Source organism: Mus caroli, chromosome 12 (genome assembly GCF_900094665.2).
Source record: "Mus caroli chromosome 12, CAROLI_EIJ_v1.1, whole genome shotgun sequence".
Taxonomy (NCBI): Eukaryota; Metazoa; Chordata; class Mammalia; order Rodentia; family Muridae; genus Mus; species Mus caroli.
Window position 1 is genome coordinate 63,440,550 of NC_034581.1, and position 14,756 is coordinate 63,455,305.

Below are 14,756 nucleotides of genomic sequence, written 5' to 3' on the forward strand. Positions count from 1 at the left end.
TAAAAATAAAAAAAAGTGGCAACTGTGGGAGACTAAGGGCCCCAAAGAAAAGTCACAGTGAAAAACTTGGCAGTAGGTTGTAGATTTCAATAGCTCCTTCAAAGTCAGAAAATGTAAACACCAACACCAAAACATTCCCATTACTGAAGACAAATATTCATGGTGCCTTATCTGTTTAGAAGCAAACATATGATGAAAATAAAAAAAACATTGTAAACACTTGAAAATAGCAACACCTTCTCAAAAAGAGCTGCAAGAGAGTCTCTTCAACAGCAGATCTGAAAAAGAGTACCATGATCATGGGAGATGGAAACTCCACTCAGTTACATCTCTGGAGAACATTCAAAGGGCAAGACATGCTGGGAGAAAGTGGTAGCCATGGCTCTTGTAGGCTTAGAATAATGTGTATGCTTGCATTTTAGATTTTAGCCAACAAAGTTTAAAAGTAATTAAAGTAAGATATGGGGGTAATTAATGTAACTCCATCACTTGGGAGGCTAAGGGAGAAAGGTCATGGATGCAAGACTATCCTGGGCTACACAGCCAGACTCTGTCTCAAATGATGATGATGATGATGACTATAGTGATGCATGGGGGGAAAAAGTAGGAGAAAGCAGTTAAATAAATGACTCTGTGAGTAACACTTGAAGTGCTAGCTAGGATGAGGATTTGAGTTCAAATCCATAATGTCATGTAAGAAGCCAGGTGTATCCTAGTGTACCTATAACCCTAGCACAGTGGGAGCCAGAGACTAGAGGGTCATGGGAATTTGCTAGTTATTAGGCTGGCTCAAGTTTAATACTAGAATAGTGAACTAATGAAAGAGTCTGTATCAAAAAGGAATAAGGTGGAAGTAACAGAATAGTATGTCCACCCTCTTCTACATAATTTGACTTTTCTGTTTATTTGGATATTGAAATACCAATGTGCTACAAAGGCCTATAGTACTCAGAAGAGTGTTATACTGTATAGGTCTATAGCCTATAACCACATAATAGAGTTCCATGTGACCTGTGCTATCCCAGCTAGGTTTGTGTCCCTCCTCTCTATGATCCCACAGTGAAATTATCTAACACTGCACTTCTCAGAATACATCCACACCATTCAGAACTACAGGACTCTTTTCTTTGAGGACCTATTCTCCATGAGTTCCCTGAGTTTGTACCTTATATCTTTCTCTCTCTCTTACTGACTCTGAGACAAAAGCACTATCATGGAAATGGATAGGAAAAGGAAGGAATCAGATTGAGTGACGTCACTGTGCCTTTCATCATTCTGAAGAGCAATAAAACATCCCCCACCACCCACTTCCTCCAGCCTATCTTGATAGTCTACTTAATAGAAGTAGAAACATTGAAACCATGTCAGTGAGAAAGTTTCTAGACTAAATTAATTTGAAAAAGACCCGTCCTAAATATATGTGTCACCATTCCATAGGCTGAGGTCCTGAAGAGAATAAAAAACATCAAGGTGCTAGTTTTGGTGGCATACTATATAAGGCACAAGAATCATGAATTCAAGGCCAGCCTGTGATACACCTTTGGCAGGATAGTGGCACAGGACTTTAATCCCAGTACTTTCAAGGCAGAGGGAGGAGTATCTCTATTAATTCAAGACCAGGTCTACATAATGAGTTACAGTTCATCCCAAGCTCTATAGCAATATTCTCTCTCAAAGAAAAGAGAGAAGGAGAGTGGAAGAGGGCAAAAGGGAGCTGAACAGACACGTCCTTCTCTCTGCTTCCCAACTACAGATATGTGTGACCAGTTGTCTCAACTTCCTGCCACCATGACTTCTCCATCACCAAGGAGTCAAAACAAAGCTTGGTCTCCTTCAATTGATTTTGGAGGACATTTTTGTCATGACAACATGACAAGTGACAGATATACCTAGACTTGGTGCTTTCATTTATACACAATGACAGAGGTTAATTAATTAACTGCGTCTGGCTGGTTGCTACTGGCAACTGGCTTAAGTTCATAACTAAATTCTAATAAGATATCTTAGAGATTTTACCTTACACTAGAAGAGAAAAATGATCAGAATTTAGAACAGAAAATCAACTGTAGGCTTTTCCTATTGATTAAAATCTGAGTCTCTTACCAGCAGCAATGTCCTCGTGACTCGAGGTCACAGTAAGAGATACTCTGATTATGCATGTTCTATCCAATTAAATAAACACTTGTGACTTTTAAACCATGGGAAAGCCCTTTCCTACAGGACTTGAACAGTAGTGGGCACTAACACAAAGGTTCTGGGATTGGAATGTCATGGTATCCCCAAATTCTGCAAGCCAAGCCAGCCAGCATGCTGAAGCACATCCAACCAGCCTCCATCCTCCCCTTTATGGAAATCACTGTCACTGTGAAACTGTTTGTGCCTTTTTCAGCCCATTAATTTCTCTGTATTTAAGAGGACCAGCACTTCCATCTCTTAGATTATATTTTGCTCATTAAACCCTTATTTCTCTTCCCAACCAGACAAATTTTTATCAGTGAAGATCTGGGATTCGGATACCACAACCCATTAAGCACATCTTGGAATTTACAATTTTTGTTTTACAAAGCCCCCCACAGACAGTCTATCTTACAGTACTAGTCTAGTAAAAGATGAAATACAAATGGATGCTTTCAATAGCATTTCTGGTGTGTTACCATTAGCTTATCGCATCCCATACAAATTATTTCCAATTTGCAGAACGCTTTAATCATACAGAATATGCAAGGGCTGAAGAGTTCATATTTTTATTTGTTTGTTTTTAATAAGAACAGGCTAATCATCTGGTGTCTGTCAGTTTTGTCTTCTAATTGTCAGGGCTGGGGAATTCACATGACAGTTTAGGAATATGTTCTTTAAAACATTTTAAAAAGAAAGTATTGCTGATTAAATCAGATTGCCCTAAAGTAAGAAGAGCTCAAGGGAGATGCCTACACCTTGGAGGAGAGCAGTACAGACCTACTGTTCATTGTGTTTGCTTGGCAGGATGGAAGGAAAGCTGGACATGGAGAAAGCTTTAGTTTCAAGAGTCAGCTAGACAGCATTAAGGCTTGCTGGTCAGCTCCAGATGTCTGTCTTCTGTGCAATGAAATAACACCTGATGAAGAGCAAGGCCAGCATGATCACATAAGATTCATTGTGGTGGAAGATGCTCAAAATGGATGACTGACCTGTCCTGTTGAGGGGTGCAAAAAAGCACTGAGGAGAGAGACTTCTAAGGAGATGGCAAATAACCCTGGAGTGGTAAACTGGGAGCAACTCTGCTTTCAAATGTCATGATCTCAACAAGAAAGGGTTTGGCCAGGGGACGATGCAGTTTTGGCAGGTTCACAAGCAGTCTAGGCTCAGGAAAGCAGACTGTCCCCTGAACAAAGGTAATCAGCACAGCTGATTTAAATATTTGGAGTTTCCACTCTGATATAGATGTTAATCATGTCAGAGATTTTAAAATATTCACATAGAATTTCTCCCATTTCCTGGATCAGACCATTCTACAATGTGATTAACACGATGATCACAATAAAAATGTTTTATTTAGTGGATAATTGTATGTACCGGTACCAACCATTTCCAAATGTCTCCCTTTATTACCCTTGTTCAAGAAAGTCTTAATATTTAAGTGATTTACTGATCACTTAAAATGCCAGCCTTGCCATTAGGAGGTACATTCACTATACGTAGCTTAATTTTATAGTACATTATTTCTTTATAAACAGACACATTACTGTAGAACATTAATTAAACCTTTTCCCCATCACGCCCTACATTTCAAAGACAACAGTGTAACCAAGTGTTTCCTGACGGATGTGCCTGTGACTCCATTTCTTGGCTCACAAAGGAAGCCAACTCCCCAGGAAGCGATGCGGCCGGGATTGCAGGCTTAGGTAACAGACAGCTATGATTTGTGAAAGAGATACTTAATGAATAATGCATGGCAGATGTGCTTCAACAACCCAATTTGCTGAACTATTTAGCATCAATAACCTAGCTGTGATGGAAACAGAAGGCCTTTTAGAGGCAGATTATGAGAGGAGTTTTAATAAAATGATATCACTCTAATCATGTGCATCACATTTGCATTAAGAGAACCTGGAGTTTAGACTTCTGGAAAAAGGAAACTTTTGCATCCACCTGTTCGTAGGCCCTTGCTCAGACACGGGTTGTCATGCGTCACATGAGGATCAGCCACCGAGAAGGATCTGAGAAAGCACAGGAAAAGCTTTTTTTTTGCAAATCACAGACTAAAAAACTGAAAATCTGATTCTCAAAAAAACTCTTCTGCTTGGAAAAATAAGTCTAGTTGGGATCACCAAACTAGAAGCAAATTCCCTATTTGTCTAAAACTGAAGAACAAAACAAGCAAAGTAACTCGGTGAGAAAGGGCTCTTGATACTAAGTCTGAGGACATGGGTTTGATCCCCAAACCCATGTGGTGGAAGGGGAAGGAACTGACCCCAGGCGTGCACATGTGCTCACACACAGACCACAAACATCACAAAACATTTTAAACAGTAAAAATAATATTAAATGGCAAGTATCACATGTAAAATTTCCTCAGATATATTATTTTCTAGTATTAATAAAAAAAAAAGATTAAAAAAGTAAACTTTAGGATTAAAACACTTGCTCTTACTGGAGTGCCATCATGGAGCCTGCACGGATCTGTGCTAGGCCCTCTGCACATATATTATGGTTGTTAGCTTGATATTTTGTGTGACTCCTAACAGTGGAAGTCAAGGTATCTCTGACTCTTTTGCCTGCCTTTGAGATGCTTTTCCTCCTACTGGGTTGCCCCTACCTAGCCTTGACTTGAAGCTTTGTGCCTAGTGTCAATGCATCTTGTTATGCCATGTTCAGTTTGATATCCCTGAGAGGCCTGCTCATTTCTGAAGGGAAATGGAGGGGTTGGCAGGAGTGGAGGGGGGAACTGCTGTCAGTGTGTACCTTATGAGAAAAGAATAAGTTAAAAAGCATTTGCTCTTGCTGAAGACCCAGGTTCGGGCCCCAACCCACGTGGTTGTCCACAACTGTCAGCAAGCCCTGTTTCAGAACCTCTGAAGGACTCTTCTGACCAGACACAGATGTGTTGCACATACATACTTGCATGCAAACAAGATAATCACACACATAAAATAAATAAATCTAAAAACAACTGAAACAACAAAAAGAAAGGCAACTTCAATGAGTCATTTGCTGGACATGTTGGAATTACTTATTACCTATATTTCTGCTGGCCTCCTACTTTCCAAACCAAGAGTCAGTAACAAAGTTCCACAACCTATGAAATAAATACCATGAAAACCATGAAATACCATGCAAATAAAAAAATGGACATAAGTAATCATTATTTAAATTAAATTTAAACGTTGCATTTTTCCATTCATAAGAATGGAAGAATACTACATTTTCATTGACTTTTTATTACTAACAATATATAATAATCTCAAACCAAATTTGACAAGAATGGGATTTTGTGATTGGATCAGAAGAATTTGTCATGACCAGAAGTCATTTCAACATTGAATTTTAGCTGTGACATAAACACCAAGAAAGTTTTTGTACAGCCAAAGATTGGGAGTGGTCACATGAAATTCTTAAGAATAAGGGAAAAAAATTTTTTAAAAGATTGGTCAGGGTGCTACATTTTATAGAAAGGATAGTCAAACCCTAAATCTACTTGTATTGTAAAGCACTATACAAAGGTACAAGGGGAAAAAATTTATCATAGACCAAATTTGCTGTAAATTCTGCAAACTACAGTAACAATTAGTCAGGCAAGATACACCCAAGGGTGCAATAGTGGCACTAATGTTTGAGTGACGAACAATTGTCTTATGGGACTTCAGGTCTGCTAAGCTGGAGTGCCATCCCTTGTACTGTTAACCTAGACAAGAGCACACAGATGAGGGGGTCACAGTCCCTAGACAAGAACCTATGGCCATTTTGCTAAACTGATACAGTATCCAAGCATTTTCTCAACACCTGATAACCACAAATGAGTGCAGCTCTTGCTCAGTAAAGTTTTTTTTCCTTCCCTTTCTTTCCCTTCCCTTCCCTTCCCTTCCCTTTTCTTTTCTTTTATTTAGACAAGATCTCACTATGTAAACCAGTCTGGCTTCAAACTTGAACCTGCTATAGACTCAGCTAGCCTTGATCTTATAGATATCCACCTGCCTTTGTCTTCAAAGTGCAGTGATTAAAGGCATGCACCACCATGTCCTGCTGAAGCAACTTCTTTTTCCAGTCAATATAAATTATTACAAAGAACCATAACTAGTCAAAATGAAGAAAATAAATGACAGCAGATTGCCCACCCCCAAATTGGACATTTATAATACAACTGCTACACTCAAGACTTGGGGACATCATGGGAAAGGTATTAAAATATTAGAGAGCCAAAAGACAGGGAGGACTACTGAAAAATAATGTCTTCTGAACAGGACAAGGGTTTTGCATCAATGGACTCTTAATAGCCATGGTTGCTTGCACAAGACCAGATTAGTGAACATTCCAGCATGGATGGAAGAAGGGCTTACTGGCTCCAATCTCCACTTGAGGTCCTACAGGCAGGGAAGAGAGTCAGTTTTCTTTAAAGATGCGCCCCCTGGTAGACTGTCTGTGACCCAGTGGTGAGACATACACCTATGTTCATATGGGCAACAAGCATTAAATGAACTTAGTAGAGGATGGATAGGTAGAGGATAGACAGACAGACAGACAGAATGTAGAAATCATTCTGGAACTTTCCATCAACCTTGTCCATTGTCAAGTCCTGCCAGTTTTATCTAGATAACTATTGAATTGCTCACTTCTTTGTCTCTTGCTGTCACTCTTACTCAGGCTGTCATCATTTCCCTGAACAACTGAGGTACTGTCTTAACCCCTTTCCCAGCCCCTCCCACTCTGCAAGTCACAGGCAGAAGATGAAGTTTTCCTTCATGGTAAAAGAAACATTATCTCAATACACTAAAAAGAGGGGGTAACAGAACATTCCCCAACCTACATAGTTTTATTAAAAATTACAAACTTGACCAGGTAAGTGAAGAGAATGTCCCTCTCCCCTCCTACCACTGGCCCTTTCCTACATCTTAGAATGTGCGCAAGGTTTCCTGCTTTTGTGGAAAGTTCCCAATTAGAATAAAGAGCAAATACTCATCATGGTCCCACATGAGCAGACCCTTACTCTCCCTCAAGATTCATGTCAAGCTGTATTCCTTCTGTGCTTTATGTCTCCAAGTTCTTCAAACACCCTATGCCTCATGAGACACAAGTTTACCACCCCTCCAACTAATGACTCCAATTCATCTAACAGCTTCAAATACTATTTCCTTTGAAAGGCATTCCCTGAACTCATACACTTTACCATACACTCACATACACTCACATGACATCCTGTATCTTCCCTTCCTGCACTTTTTGAGGTTTCTGATTCTTCATGGATTTGTAGAATTTGTTCTATCAGTCCTCTTGGCTGTGTACTCCATGGAGACTTCAGTTTACATGCATTTGTGCCTATCTCTGGATCCATAAAGCCAAGCACAGCTCCTGACCAAAAAAAAAAGAATGTTTTGCAAGCAATTGTAGGTAACAGGAGGAACAAACAATTTTGAAAAAGGAAGGAAGGGGGAGGGAGCGAGAGAGAGAAAGAGAAAGAAAGAGAAAGAGAGAGAGGAAGGGAGGGAGGGAGGGAGGGAGGGAGAAAGAAAAGGAAAGATTTAGTCTACATCCTAAATCTTGGGATTGGCTTAGGTCCTGGTCAAATAGCCACCCCAGCTGATAAGAGCAGGAAAGGATAATGTGATTGCAAAGGAAGCTGATAACAAGTCAACAAGTCTGCTCCATTCCCCCTAAGGCTGCACTTGCCAGGCCACCTCTAAGACTGCCCTAAAGCAGAATCCCTCTGATGGCATTTCCTCTAGCTTGTGTCCTACTTTTATTTGAGATAAAATCAGGAAGCAGAGAACATCTGAGAATACATCAATCAATCTCTGGCACTGACATAAAACTCTAGCCACATTATGTAAGTCTGTCCAAGCAGGGTTACTATCAAGTTAGCGTATTGTGTTTTATTGCTTGTCCCCAGTCAGTTTCTCTGCATTAGTCTCCAGGTTTGTACAGCAGCAGACTCATCAAGCAATACTTTCGCCACTTCTGTAGAATTTCTCCCTGAAGTGTCACCTTTCCTTCTCCCTGGGGATTTTCTGTGATCTAAACTCAAGCTCCACTCCCATCTCTGGAGTTTCTTGCTAGTTTATACTTCTCCCTCTGGGGCACTGGACTCTGCTGATGGAAAATGAAGGTGGATTCCCATCGGCTGGCTTACATGCAAAGCGTAAGAAGCTGCCAGGGCTTCACGGCTGCACCATATCAACCCTGCTTCCTGCTCAAAGAACCGCTACAGCAGGCTCGTTCCAACTCAAAAGATGAAATCCTGTGCTTACAACAGACAAAATGGAAGGTCCTCTCCTTACCTTGGCATCATCTGCCCCATCACTCTCCTGCCCAGTTTGGAGAGGACCACTTAAATATCTATGCCAGAGGCTTCTCTGCCAGTAGAGCTAAGTTGCATTGAATTTTGGAAACCTAAAAAAAAAAAAAAAGACCTTGCCACTTACACAAAGGATCTTCCTGGGAAACAAACAGGAAGAGGCTGCAGTAATGCTGGCAGCTGGCACCCACAGCCCTTCACTTATCTACTGACTGCAGAACAAATGAGGGCTTATGAAAGAAGAATACATGCTTCCGTGTGTTTAATACACTCTTTAGACTGAAAATAAAACTGCTCCACATGGAGCAGACTTCGCACACTGACGCCCCTAAGATTACAGTGCCACGCTCCTGAATCCATCAGGTGAGTTTATGGGTAAATTAATAGGAATTAAAAAAATACCTTCCAACTGAACTCACATTCCAGGCCATTAATTTAACTGGGCAAGAAAGAAACCACAGATGCAGAAGCTAAAAATAGAGGAAATTTTCTCCTAGCTACAAGGTTTGGGTATTTTCATCAAAAAGAGCATACAGGCTGAGTAAATATATCCACTGTATATGACATTTGCCCCATGAGGCTCTAAGACATTGGACTAGCACAGAGGGGAAACACACACACTCATACAGACACACACACACACACACACACACACACACACACACACACACGAAGACAGATCAGAGTTCACTATAAGTGAAAAATAAAAAGCCCATAGGCAATGCTTGTGTCTTCCAGTTGCAGTGAGCTGTCATTAAATATATAACCAACAAGCACTCACTAATGAAAGATACGTCTATGGATCTTACTAAGGACTTAAGATTTGTATCATTTCACCTTCTAGCCTGATCCATATGCAGAAGGTAGACTAATATGTAGAGGTGGGGTCTTTAGGAGATAACTGGGTTTGGATGATGTCATGGAAGTGAAGACCCACCACGAGATTAGTATTCTTAGAGTGAGAAAGTCAGGCAGTCTTCCCCAAGCCACAAGAGCCCTCACTGAAACCTGCCCAGTATGGCTCCCTAGTTGTGAGACTTCTCAGCCTCTAGAACTGGGAAGAATAAATGTGTTTTAAGCCTAAATTGTTTTTTAACTTTAATTTATTGTTTCATTTGTGTGTGTGTGTGTGTGTGTGTGTGTGTGTGTGTGTGTGGGTTTGTGCATGTGAAAACAGTACCTGTGGGGCCAGAAGAAGATGTTGAATCCCTTGGAGTTAGAGATACAGCATTGCCTATTGTGGGTACTGGGAACCAAACTCAGATCCTCTGGAATTGCAGCAGGATATGCTCTCAGCCACTGAGCCATGTCTCTCCAAACCCCAAACCTATTATAACTTTTGTTCTTGAGCCTGTTTTCAGATAGTTCCTTGGGTGGCCAACAGATCAAGACAGAAATTCCACCTACAGTTTTCAGAGCAGAAGTTAGAACATTCACTGTAGATTTCAAGTCTAAGTTAAATAACCTCTTGCTAGAGTCTTAAAGTAGGAATTCAAACATCAGATAGATGATATTGCCAAACCTCCAATTGTATGGCATACTTTGTGACTATGTATCCATTTGCTCTTTCCTAAGAAGACTTGGTAGCCTTTCTCAGGTTTGTTTACGCAGTATTGTTTGCGAAACTTCAAAACATCTTGCATGCTCAATATCACATATTAGGGTGTTTGGAATTACTTGTTATAATATATTGGTAAACCAGGGCTCTGGATGTGGTCCACTTTGTATAATGCTTACCCAGAAAGTAGGAAGCCCCAGGATTCAGTGCCCTGCATCACATAAACCAAGTGTATTAGTGTACACCTGAAATTCTAGAACTCAAAAGTGGGAGAAAGGATGATCGGGACCTTAAGACCACACTTAACTACTTAGCAGGTTTGAGGATAGCCTAGGCTACCACAAAACCCTGTCCCAAAAAGTAAGTAAGTAAGTAAGTAAGTAAGTAAGTAAGTTTTTGTTCTTTGGAGGGCTGCAAGCTAAAAGTTGAATAAATGTTAGCCTTCCTTGTATGACTGTCCTTCAGATGATGTTTGGGTTTGGGAGTTTATGAATCACTGAAAAAGTCAGCCGTAGCCCAGTGCCTATGTAAAGGGCACACAACTTGCCCAGTGTATTTGCAGCCTTCTTTCCTCTTCTGAAGACTTCCTCATTTTCTGTTGAGGGCACGGACCCTCTCATTGTCAATGTGATTTAAATGGGGTGCCCTCAACCCTGGAGATAGTCTTTCAGGGAGTTTTCCCCTTCTGGGTCTTAGTGACACATCAGGATGACCTAATCCTGTCACTTTTACTGAGTCTCAAGACAGCCCTTGGGAACACTGGAAAAGGACCCTCACTCTCTTGTTCTGGACATAAATTTCTGAGTCATTGATAAACACCTGGTAACTGTGTATGATTCCAAGCAAAGCAGATTCAAATTATAGAGACTAGGACCGCACTTCCTGGTAATATGGTTAAACTGTGAATCAAAGTTTATCTGACTTTGCATCACGTTTCACTTATACATGCCAACAAAATTCTCAGCAGTTAAGAGCATCCAGAGGATCCTAGTTCAGGTCCCAGCATCCATATTGGATGGCTGACAAATGTCTGTCCCTCCAGTTCCACATAGATCTAACACCACCGGCCTCCAGAGGCACCTGCACTAACATGTTCATAGCCACACACATACACAGAATTAAAATAGATTATTTGTTTTTAACTCCATTTCAATTTGAGCTGATTTCTCTGTCACTTGAAGGAAAATGAGTCAAAGTTAAAAATGCAACAGCACAGGTTGACAGTTACAACTTAAGATCTCCACGAAATAAGCCTCTGCCAATTAACATGGTTTTTCCTGTGGGCACCTGCATCCATACCTTTCTTTGGAGAAGTGATCCCTTTGTCTTCTTTCTCTTTGCTTGTGCCATGGCTTCCACTTTGCTCTTCTAAAGCACATCCAAAATAACACAAAGTCCCTTGAGGACCCATATTTCCATTTTAAAAAAATGCTCTGAAATGCAATCAGCTCTTGGAGTCATTTCACAGAAACCTTAACAAGACAAAGTAGGAATGAGAATGTGAAATGTCCTATGGCCACGGTTTCTGAACAGGGGCATTAAGGTATAATGAGGAAACAGACCTCCTTCCAGTTTCATTTGTCCCAGGAAGCTGAAATCGGTGTAAAAGGGAGTATCACCATTTCCACAGAGGTAAATTATTCTTTTCTCTGAGAGAGAGAGAGAGAGAGAGAGAGAGAGAGAGAGAGAGAGAGAGAGAGAGAGAACCTCAGATCCTGAAATGTAATCCTATGTTTATAATTTGTAAAATTATAATTCAAATGGCAATTAGCTAGTGACCAAAAAAATCAAACCTTGGTCCCAGAAGATTTGAAGGCTATTTATAGCAGAGACAGAAATTACTGTAGGCAAATTAACAACTCTAAGCTTGATGTGTCCAAATACTCACATACAGTTGATGAGCCCTGTTTAGTACCAGATCTTCAGTAATAATTTACACCACATATAATGACATACAGTAAGTTAGACACACAGTCAGAAATTAGACAGTTAATCAAACCCCTGGCCTAAAAGGAAAAGTTTCCATTGTAAACAACTGAAATAACAATTGAAATGGCTCCCAAATAAATGCATAGATTTGAATATTCTGGAACTAGAAGTTGGACACAATTCTGCCTGTATTCCCAGAGAGGCCTGCCAGCACCAAGGGTGTCCTCTGATAGGGAGGAGTACTGCCTCCAAGCCCTTGCCTCTTAGGGTACCTATGGCACCTTATTTTGACAAAGCAGCCAAAACTATACAATGGAAAAAAGAAAGCATCTTCAAGAAATGAAGCTGATCTAACTGGATCTCTGCATGTAAAGGAATGCAAATAGATCCATATCTATCACCCTGCACAAAACTCAAGTCTAACTGGATCAAAGACCTAAACATAAAATCAGACACACTTAATCTGATAGAAGGGAAAGTGGGAAATACTCTTGATAGGAAACAACTTCCTGAACAAAACATCAACAGCTCAAGCACTAAGGTCAACAATTAATAAATGGGACCTCATAAAATTGAAAAGCTTCTGGAAGTCAAAGGACACTGTCAAAAAGACAAAACTGCAGACTGGAATGGGAAAATATTTTCACCAATTCCGCATATGAGTAAATATATATACATACCAAATAACCCAATTAAAAAATAGGTTACAGAGCTAAACAGAGAATTCTTGAAAGAGGAATCTCTAATGGCCAAGAAGCACCAAAAGAAATGTTCAACATCCTTAGTTACCAGGGAAATGCAATCAAAACAGCTCTGAGATTCCATCTTATGCCCATCAAAATGGCTAAGATCAAAAACTCAACCAACAAACCATGTTGGCAAGGATGTGTAGTAAGGAGAACATTCCTCCATTGCTGGTGGACATACAAACTTGTATTACCATTTTGGAAATTGACTTGGTAGTTTCTCAGAAAATTGTTAATAGATCTACTCCAAGACCCAGCTCTACCTCTCCTGGGCATATACAAAAGAAGTTCTACACGGACATTTGCTTAACATATGTTCATAGCAGCTTTATTCATAATAGCCACAAACTGGGAACAGCCTAGATGTCCTTCAACCCTAAAATGAATAAAGAAAATATGATATATTTGCACAATGGAGTATTACTCAGCCATTAAAAACAATGACATCATGAAATTTGCAAGCAAACAGGTGGAACTAGAAAGGATCATCCTGAGTGAGGTAACCCAGACCCAGAAAGACAAACATGGTATGAACTCACTTATAAATGGATATAAGTCATAAAGTACAGGATAGCCATGCTACAAAACCATGAACCTAAAGAAGCTAAGTAACAAGGAGGGCCCAAGGGTGACACTTGAATCTCACTGAACAGAGGAAATAGATTAGACAATGCAGGGATGGGGGTGTAAAGGGAGGAGAATGGGTGGGAGAGGAGTGGGGATGGGTACAATAGGGATGAAGTGGGAAAGGGAGAGAATACTGGAAAATACATCTGGATTGGGGGAACATCTCTGAGACAAGCTAAAAAAACCTCAGATAATCGAACCTCCCAGGAATCTGAGGGGGACTCTAGCTAAGACTTCTAGCAATGGGGGGTATGGAGCCTGAACTGGTCATCTCCTGTAACCAAGAAAGATGTCCAATTGAGGGATTGGGACACCAATCCAACCACAAAACCTTAGATCCACAATTTGTCCTGCCTACAAGATGTAAATGGGTAAAAGATGGAGCAGAATTTGAGGGAAGAGCCAACCAACAACTGGCCTAGCTTGAGCCCCATGCTATGAGAGGGAGCCCAACCCTAACAAAATGATCTTCTGCAGTACTTTCAGACAGGAACCTACCATAATTGTCATCAGAGAAACTTCACCCCACAACTGATTAAAATTGATAAATAGACCCACAGCCAAACATTAAGTGGAACTTGGGAAATTCTGTGGAAGTTGGAGGGGAAGGATTGAAGGAGCCAGAGAATTCAAGAACACCACAAGAAAACCTATATAATCAACTCATCTATAGGAATTCATAGAGATTGAACTTCATCCAAAAAGCATGCATGAAATAGACCTAAGCCCCCTATATGTATTTAACAGTTGTGCAGTTGAGTCTTCATATGGAACTCCTAAAGTGGGAGCAGAGGCTGTCACTGACTCAGTTCCTTTCCTTTTGATCCTTTTCTGCTAAGTAGGATGCCTTATCTAGCCTCAATAGAAGATGTAATGGCCTAGTCACTTGATATGCCAAGGTTGGTTGATATTCACGGAAGACCTCCCCTTTTCTGAGGAGATGAGGAGAAGTGAATGGGGGGAGGGAAGGGAAGAGGGAGGAACTGGGAGGAAAGGATTGAAAGGAAGTTGAGATAGGGATGTAAAATAAATTAAAAACTTAATAAAAAATTTGAAAAAAGTTGAAGGGAATTAAGCCCCACAGCTAATATTATGGGTTCGTCTACTGCATTGCTTTATATGAAGCTTTAGAAGTTATTTACGAATACTTCTTTTTTAGTTAAGTTTTTTAATTGGATATTTTCTTCATTTACATTTCCAATGCTATCCCAAAAGTCCCCCAGACCCTCCCCACCCCCAACTCCCCTATCCACCCACTCCCACTTCTTGGCCCTGGCATTCCCCTGTACTGAGGCATATAAAGTTTGCAAGACCAAGGGGCCTCTCTTCCCAATGATGGCCAACTAGACCATCTTTTGATACATATGCAGCTAGAGACACGAGTTCTGGGGGTACTGGTTAGTTCATTTTG

The 14,756-nt window shown here is 40.5% G+C and overlaps 1 long non-coding RNA gene across 1 annotated transcript in view; it reads right to left on the reverse strand.

The window, feature by feature from the left end:
* Positions 1 to 11,354: 11,354 nt before the first annotated feature.
* The window catches only part of LOC115032762, a 14,107-nt gene continuing 10,705 nt past the window's right edge, over positions 11,355 to 14,756 (reverse strand). The window contains exons 3-4 of the long non-coding RNA XR_003838364.1: positions 11,606 to 11,692; positions 11,355 to 11,515 (exon numbers count right to left, since the gene is read on the reverse strand). This is a non-coding gene — a long non-coding RNA (uncharacterized LOC115032762). The remainder of the gene's footprint in view (positions 11,516 to 11,605; positions 11,693 to 14,756) is intronic.